Source organism: Acartia tonsa, chromosome 12 (assembly GCF_053477335.1).
Source record: "Acartia tonsa isolate MP-2025a chromosome 12, ASM5347733v1, whole genome shotgun sequence".
Lineage (NCBI taxonomy): Eukaryota > Metazoa > Arthropoda > Copepoda > Calanoida > Acartiidae > Acartia > Acartia tonsa.
The window spans coordinates 15,200,946-15,208,907 of record NC_137271.1 but is presented as its reverse complement, the minus strand read 5'-3'; positions in this window follow the sequence as shown (position 1 = coordinate 15,208,907).

Here is a 7,962-nt window from a genome sequence, read left to right as displayed (position 1 = left end):
ATTTGATCAACTTAAGACTATAATCATTATGTCATTATTGTAGTATATTTGAAAAGTTAAATACATTTTTAGAATGGCTATTCTATATTAACTTGTCAATTTTTGTGCTTTTAACCCATGCGGACGGTCCTAACCCTGCGGGCCTGTTACTGTAGTACCCTAACACTACGACGCTTTCCAGTGCCTAAAATTACCAACCCGAACCTTATCTGAAGTAATAAACAAAACAACTACCCCCTCCTCCCCTTATTTTTAATTTGATTCAAAAAGGGATGGGGGGGGGGGGGGAGACTATGTGTTCAACTACGCACATTGAGGTAAATAAATTTTCTTTGCATAGGAAAATATTGATAATGTTTCAGCAATTGCTGCGCTACTGCAAAACATAATTGTCCATGTTGAATGTATTAAGATTAGAATTAAGCTTATTAATGCATTACATTGATTTTTACATTTTCTACCAAGGTACATTTAATGGATTTATTATTACTTGGATCGTACACCATATTTTCATGTTCTATGTTCTATTAAAAAAAATAGAACTCTGTAGTGGGCTAAAATAACAATCTCCTCATCCCCCTCCTTTATCCCATCATCTCCCCTCCTACTGGATAAACGATCCGACCAATAAATGCGAAGGGATATTGCAATCTAAATTGACGACAATTTTTCTCCTGTCATGATATCCACGTATATTCTACAACTACATCCATTGTACATTAACATTCACCGAAGAATAGAATATATTAAACTCTATATAGCATTGTCAAATTATGTTGAAATACAGCAATAATAAGTACAGCTACTCTATGATATCAGACCATCCGTACGTCTGGTACAGATAGCTTTTTAAGTTTTTTGTCCAATTGATTTCATGATTCCTGAAGAATTTAGGTACGATTTAAAAACTCTATAATCGTTACCACAAAGTCCATACGTTCATTTAAAATATGCTGTTTTTTACAATTTGACAACATTTTTTGTATGATATGGTTTTCCATCTGATTTTGGAATAATGATTCTTAGGACAACAAAGTAGAATATTATAAGCGAAACATCTTTTTAATCAAGTTTTAATAATGTTATCATGTCCTTAAACATTATCCACTATTTAGGCAGTTTTTCAACAAATTTACTTACAATTTTGTTTCAACTTTTATACATTTACATTCTTATTATTCAGTTCTCACACTCTACTAGTGTTAATGTTCGCTTTACCCTACCAATTCAGATCTTCGCTTTTTTGGATGTTGTCATCCTTGTTTTATGTTTATATCGTTTTATTTAAAAGATTTATCAAACCTTATCTCTCTTCTGAACATCTGCTCTAAATAATTTACTTTCGCCGTTTGTCAATCCATGATTTATCGTGCTTCGCTACTTATGGGTGTTGTCATCCTTGTTCATGGATATAATTGGCCTTGTTGACTAATAAATGTCTTCTTTTAAATGAAAAAGTGTTTATATTAAGATAATACAATAGATGATGGATTCAGTACACGGATTGAAGGGGACAAACCTTAAACTTAATTTTTACATATGTCTAGTCAAAAACATTCCCCCTCTTCGATCCTATTATGTAAAGTTGTAAGGATTTTTATATTGAGATCTCAAACTCTGCTTGCTGTATTCTAGGAAGCTTTACATAAATCCCAGGATAATTTTAGATAATGTTTCTTTGGGTATAGTCTCTTTTAAGGGCGATTGTTCGTATTTTTCACAGTAGGTTTTCTCTTTTTTCTTGACCATGCTCTAACCCTGCGGGGCCAATTACTTTATTAATTTTTTTGTTAATAACATTAATTTCTTAATGACGTATGTCTTTTGATTCTAGATTAAGGTAGTAGTGAAATATGACACTTTAAATCTTCCTTCATGCGAATCAAACTAAATTTACATCGTTTTATATTTATCTCTTACTAGGTATTAATCAATAAGATTAAATTTTTATTTTCATTCTCTCTCTCTCTCTCTCTCTCTCTCTCTCTCTCTCTCTCTCTCTCTCTCTCTCTCTCTCTCTCTCTCTCTCTCTCTCTCTCTCTCTCTCTCTCTCTCTCTCTCTATCTCTCTATCTCTCTCTATCTCTCTCTCTCTCTATCTATTTCTCTCTCTCTCTACCTATCTATCTATCTCTCTCTCTCTCTCTCTCTTTCTATCTCTCTCTCTCTCTCTCTCTCTCCTCTCTCTCTCTCTCTCTCTCTCTCTCTCTCTCTCTCTCTCTCTCTCTCTCTCTCTCTCTCTCTCTCTCTCTCTCTCTTTTTCTCTATTTCTCTTCTATAAAACATTATTTAATGCGATTAGTGCGATTCTAGGACGTTGGTCAACCCTTACCCACCAATGACTACTTTCATTGAACAAAAGTTATTAAGATAGTTTCTTTCACTCAAATATAATTTTATACTATAGAACCCCTACCCTTTGTTTCAAATTTCAACATAATAAAACACAATTCTAGCACGAACGGAGGTTTAGGGATCTATCTAACCCTGCAGGGCCAAATCTCTACAGGTTCTCTCTCTGCAGGGACTTTCTAATCTTACTTTATCTAACCTAACCTAAAATAAGCATCTTTGTGGTTCATTTACAATATAAGGGAATCAACTACGGAATCCATTGAAATATACACTTTAAGACTAAAAACTATTCTAGATACATACAATGCATACATACAAAGATACCAACAATTCTGGCGGTTTCTGAGATCTAAATAGTCATACATACACACACATACATACAGCTACTTAGTATATAGCTGTATATAGGCTTATTGCATAATTTATAAGCCGATTTCATACACTTAAAGCACATAAAAGGTTTATCATATTTGTACTATATTGGTTTTATTCATTTTAGATGTGGACATTTTATTTGAACATTTTAACAAGGATAACTATGTTCATGGAAAGTACAAAAAAAAGATTTTGTGGTTTCCCTCTCATCGAATTTTGCCCAAAAAATTGTACACAAATTTGTGACTAAATAGCATAAATCCTTATAATAAAGTAACAGGAAGTTTATTTGTTTGTCTCTGTTTGTCTGTGTGTCTGTTTGTACCAAAGGATCTTGCTAACCGCTGAACCGATATGGTTTTCCTTTACAGAGTAGCTTCTCATAGGTCCTGGGAAGGTTTATAGTATTTTTGGAAGAGGTAACACCACCCTACCAAAAGAAATCGCAAAAAATATAAAAAATAAAAAAAAACGTCGCCCTGCGGAGATTTTTGATACTAGCGATGAAAAAAATATTTTTGTTAAATAGCTGATTTTAAGATAGATTGACAAAAACAATTTTACGTGTTCCTAGAGGCATCTAGGGGCGTAGCCGCTAGTACAGGATACACTAAAAGGAAATACTTTTATTTTTAGGATTGGATTGTTGTCCTAGCAATAACAGATGAATAGGATAGTTATATCATACTGATCATAGTAATCATTATTAAGAAGCAGGTAGTCGAAATGTTGATTCTAAATGAAATATTAATATTAACCCGTTTTGGTCCTAATAAACTTATTCTTGTGTTCGAAGAATGTATTTTTCTTTGTCCTAATTATGTCACTAAGCAAATACTTAATACTAATATATGGTTTACCAAAATGGTTGTTGAATATACATGGATATTATGACATCGGAAAAATTGTCGTCAAATTAGGTTGCGATTTCCCATGTCATTTAATGGTTAGCTCGTTTATCCAGTAGAAGGAAAGAGGATGAATTGAGGTGAGTGGGAGGTGGAAATCGTTAGTTTAGCCCGTTGCGTGTTTAACATTATTAGGGAATTTGAAAATCTGGTGTAAGATCCATTTAATAATATATCCATTGCATTGGTTTCCTAAGTGTAATACCCTAATTATTTCCTGCAAAAAAGGTAAAATTCTTTATATTATACACATTACACATTACACATTTGTATTCACCAATAGATATAATAATCCTTAGATGCACATTTACTTGAAAAAAATCAGAAAGATTAGAAAATTATTGAATCTGTTTATAGTGTCTATAAAAAATGACGTCATGCAATACAAATGACCAATGGTAGGCCAATACACAGACTAAATTACGAATGGTAGGCCAGTATGACGTCCTTTTTTATATTGTAAAAAGCTTCAAAATATTTCAATAGTTAAATTCTCCTACAAATCATAATGAAGAAAGAAAATATATTTTATTTATGGGGGACATTTTGGGATATAAAATAGCCTAAAACCTGTATAGACACCGTATTATCTATTCTCCCTATTAGGTATTTTTATTGATTCACCATCTAGTTCAATATGTTTGTATATTTACCCAAGAATAATCTAATCACTTCACCTTAGTTTTTATGATATAGGAGAAATAATTGAATACATCTCAACTAAGTTTGTGGTTACTTGACTGCGGATACGCAAAATTAGTAAATTTTCTCTTTACGAGTAAGTTAATTTAAATGACTAAAACTATGGGAAAAACATGAATTTCTTGATTGCTATTTGAAATAGACGGGTACTTTTTATGTGAAAACTCCCTATACCGTTTTGATTTCTGTCGTTAATGCTCTGACGGTCATTTGATTTACATTGAAAAATTTCATTTACTTGACCGCTAACCTTTTTGGGTTAAGGATTCTTTATCTTACTGTAAATTACACTGATTGTCAAATTTTTATAGACACGTCCTCTTTTTTCCAATTATGCATATTTAGAATCTACAAAAACATAGATTTTAGAAACATGAAAAATAGCATAAAACCAGCCACTTAAAAAACTAGGATAGTCTCCTTTTGTTATCTTATTTACTCGGTTACTATTCTAGATAGGCGGCTGATTTCTTCGAGTAAAGATTTTTCTGATTAATAAGCATATATTTTATATCTGACCGAAAATTATACTGATCCCCAAATTTATATAAACACGTTGTTGCATGAAAAATCTGGGGATTCGATTGGAAAGGTCAAATTTTTCCAATTATGCATATTTGGAATCTAAAAGAACATAGATTTTAGATTAGAGGCGTTGCCACGAAAGGGACTAGAGGCTAAAAATAGGGAATTAGCTACTGTGAAAAAACGTCGAAAAGCCCTTTAAGAGGCGTTGCCATGAAAGGGAGTATACCCAAATACAGTAATGTCCCCTTTGGTATGCTCCTGAACAGACCTACAGTGTCCTGGACAAAAGGTGATCATTAATCTAAATATCCGTATGTGTTTCTAAGTATGCCAGGGGTTAAGGAATCATTATAGATTATACTAGTACTCAAAGTCACTTTAAAACTTTGGGAACTCTTGATTGTTTGTAGCAACTAATATTACTCAAACTTTGTCACCAATGTCTTGGTAATGTATAAAATATTTTCTTATTAAATTCTTAAAGTCTATTTTGATATTTTTATTTTATGATATTGAATGATTCATATGATAATAAGGAATAATTTTTTCTTTAATGGTATGTAAACTACACATCTTAAAATTATAGAAAATTTAAACATGACTTATTGATAATGCTAACATTTTTTAACTCTTTACTATATTCCTTTTCTTTGTATATTTACTTTTACTTTTATTCCATACAACTATTTATGGAGAACAGTTAGGGAGTTGAATCCATTTTTATAGAAGCAGAACTATAATCTATGATTATGGTTTGGACCCTCTAAAACTGTAATCTACCCTTCCACTTTCCCCTCTCTTGGTGAAGATATCTTCAACGCCGATACGATTTTTGAAATGTAAGATTCTACTTTCCCTTCTCTTGGTGAAGATATCTTCAACGCTGATACGATTTTTGAAATGTAAGATTCCACTTTCCCCTCTCTTGGTGAAGATATCTTCAACGCCGATACGATTTTTGAAATTTAAGATTCCACTTTTGCCTCTCTTGGTGAAGATATCTTCAACAAGAGAGACAAAAGTGGAATCTTATATTTCAAAAATCGTATCGGCGTTGAAGATATCTTCACCAAGAGAGGGGAAAGTGGAAGGGTAGATTACAGTTTTAGAGGGTCCAAACCATAATCATAGATTATAGTTCTGCTTCTATAAAAATGGATTCAACTCCCTAACTGGAGAAAGAAAAAAAAGTATTTTTTTGTTTGTTTGTTTATTGTTAGTTAATGAATAAATGGGTTATTATTAAGAAAATCCCATATTCCTTTGATTGTACTCTTGCGCATTTCTCTATAATTACCTTTAAGAATCACTAGTTGCTTAGTCCCTTGCCTTAGGGGATGGCGGTGAACATACAGAAAATACCCTAAAACCAAGCCTCAACACATTTTAAAAGTTTTTCTGAGACTTTCAGTCCATTAGGATTAGCCATATCAGTTTTGTTAGCAGGGCCCTTCTTCTTAATATCCACGGAAAGCTGTATATAATACGATGCGATAAATTACTATTATACCATCCGTTGCAAATGATTATTTAAACAGTTTTAAGTTTAGAAAAAAAAACTAATTATTCTTTATATTAAAATTGGAATAGCACAAGAAAGGAAGCCCTCCTAATATTTGCAAATTGCTTTGATTTAAAGATACAGTCTGTAGTTTTTATATTATTGGTCAGAAAAAAAATCAAATATTGCTTCGAAACCGTTCGATATCAGCTGGATTAATACTGGTACCCGGCCATACTGAAAAATCATGTATAGAATCATATTACAAACAATTTTCCACGAATATTCAATTAAAGATCATAATCCCGCGAAAGGCACGGGCTAAAAAAATGGTTTTAATCTAATAATCTTTCATTTTTATATCCGAGTTCAAGTCCCCACTTAGACTTTGCACTTGGTTGACAAATGCTGTCGCAATTTGTCAGATTATGATCATGCCCTAAGGTTGTAAGGAGGGAGATTTGTAGGAAGTTAGGATTCTACCAATCAAGCAGCTTTAACCATGCTTTCCCTCGTCCATGCTATTCGTATGAGAATGCCATTTATTAGGATGGCTTAGTATGGAACACCTGCCAAAACTCTAGGATGATGTAATAATTGAGTAGCTTCCACGAGAATTGCGGGTCAGCTTGTAATGTAACATAGAATACAATCAGCTGTGCGCAAAGCTTACCAATCTAAGATTGGCCAAAGGATTCTCAATTCCAGTCTCCTTGTGCATCTGAGTCCTTACTTCAGAGAATCAGGGCTACAACAATTAAAATTAAATTAATCTAACCTGTATAGAAATGCTTAATCAAATAAATATTATGACACTCATGCGTTTGATCACTCCCCATCTGGGACCTGGAACCTTATTTTCGACATAAACCTAAGCTATTTCATGAGAATGTTAGAAATGAATGGATATGAAAAACGTGGATGTTGCATACACTGATATCATATTTATTTCACCTGGCTAATATAGTATAACCCGTCCTCAATTTTCCTACTAGAGGAACGAACTGACGAATAAATGAGGACAATTATAGCAACCGAATTTGACAACAAATTGGATGGAATATACTATTATATTATTTGTATGAGGATAAAATGCATTACCAATTATATAAACTGGATTTAAATTTATTATTTAAATTAACTTATAAAGTGAAGCAACTCTTTGTGTGACTCTGTCTGTACATTTTCGTCTTTAACTACTTACTAGAGTCAAAATTTTCGCATTCTAAAAAAGATACGCTTTTCTACAGCTAGAGCCCTACCTATTGAAATCGTCCTAATGATTTTAAACTTAGATGATTTTTGAAAGAGTAAAGTGCAATTTAGTGAACTTAATTACTTAATTATAACAGTTTTTAAATAGTCCGTAGGTCCATTTTCAACATGTTGGTTTTTTTTTATATAGTTGTGATTTCAAGGAGGAACAGTTAACGTGTAGTAAGTGAAGCTTAATAATGTTCGTTTGTACGTCAGATTTGTTGCATCTATAATTGTTGTCATTTACACAAACTAGCGGCTTCGGCTAGGGGCACTAGAGGAGGAAGGAGAGTTGAATTCCAAACCCCATCTTTCTTAATTTAGATTTTAAAGAAAT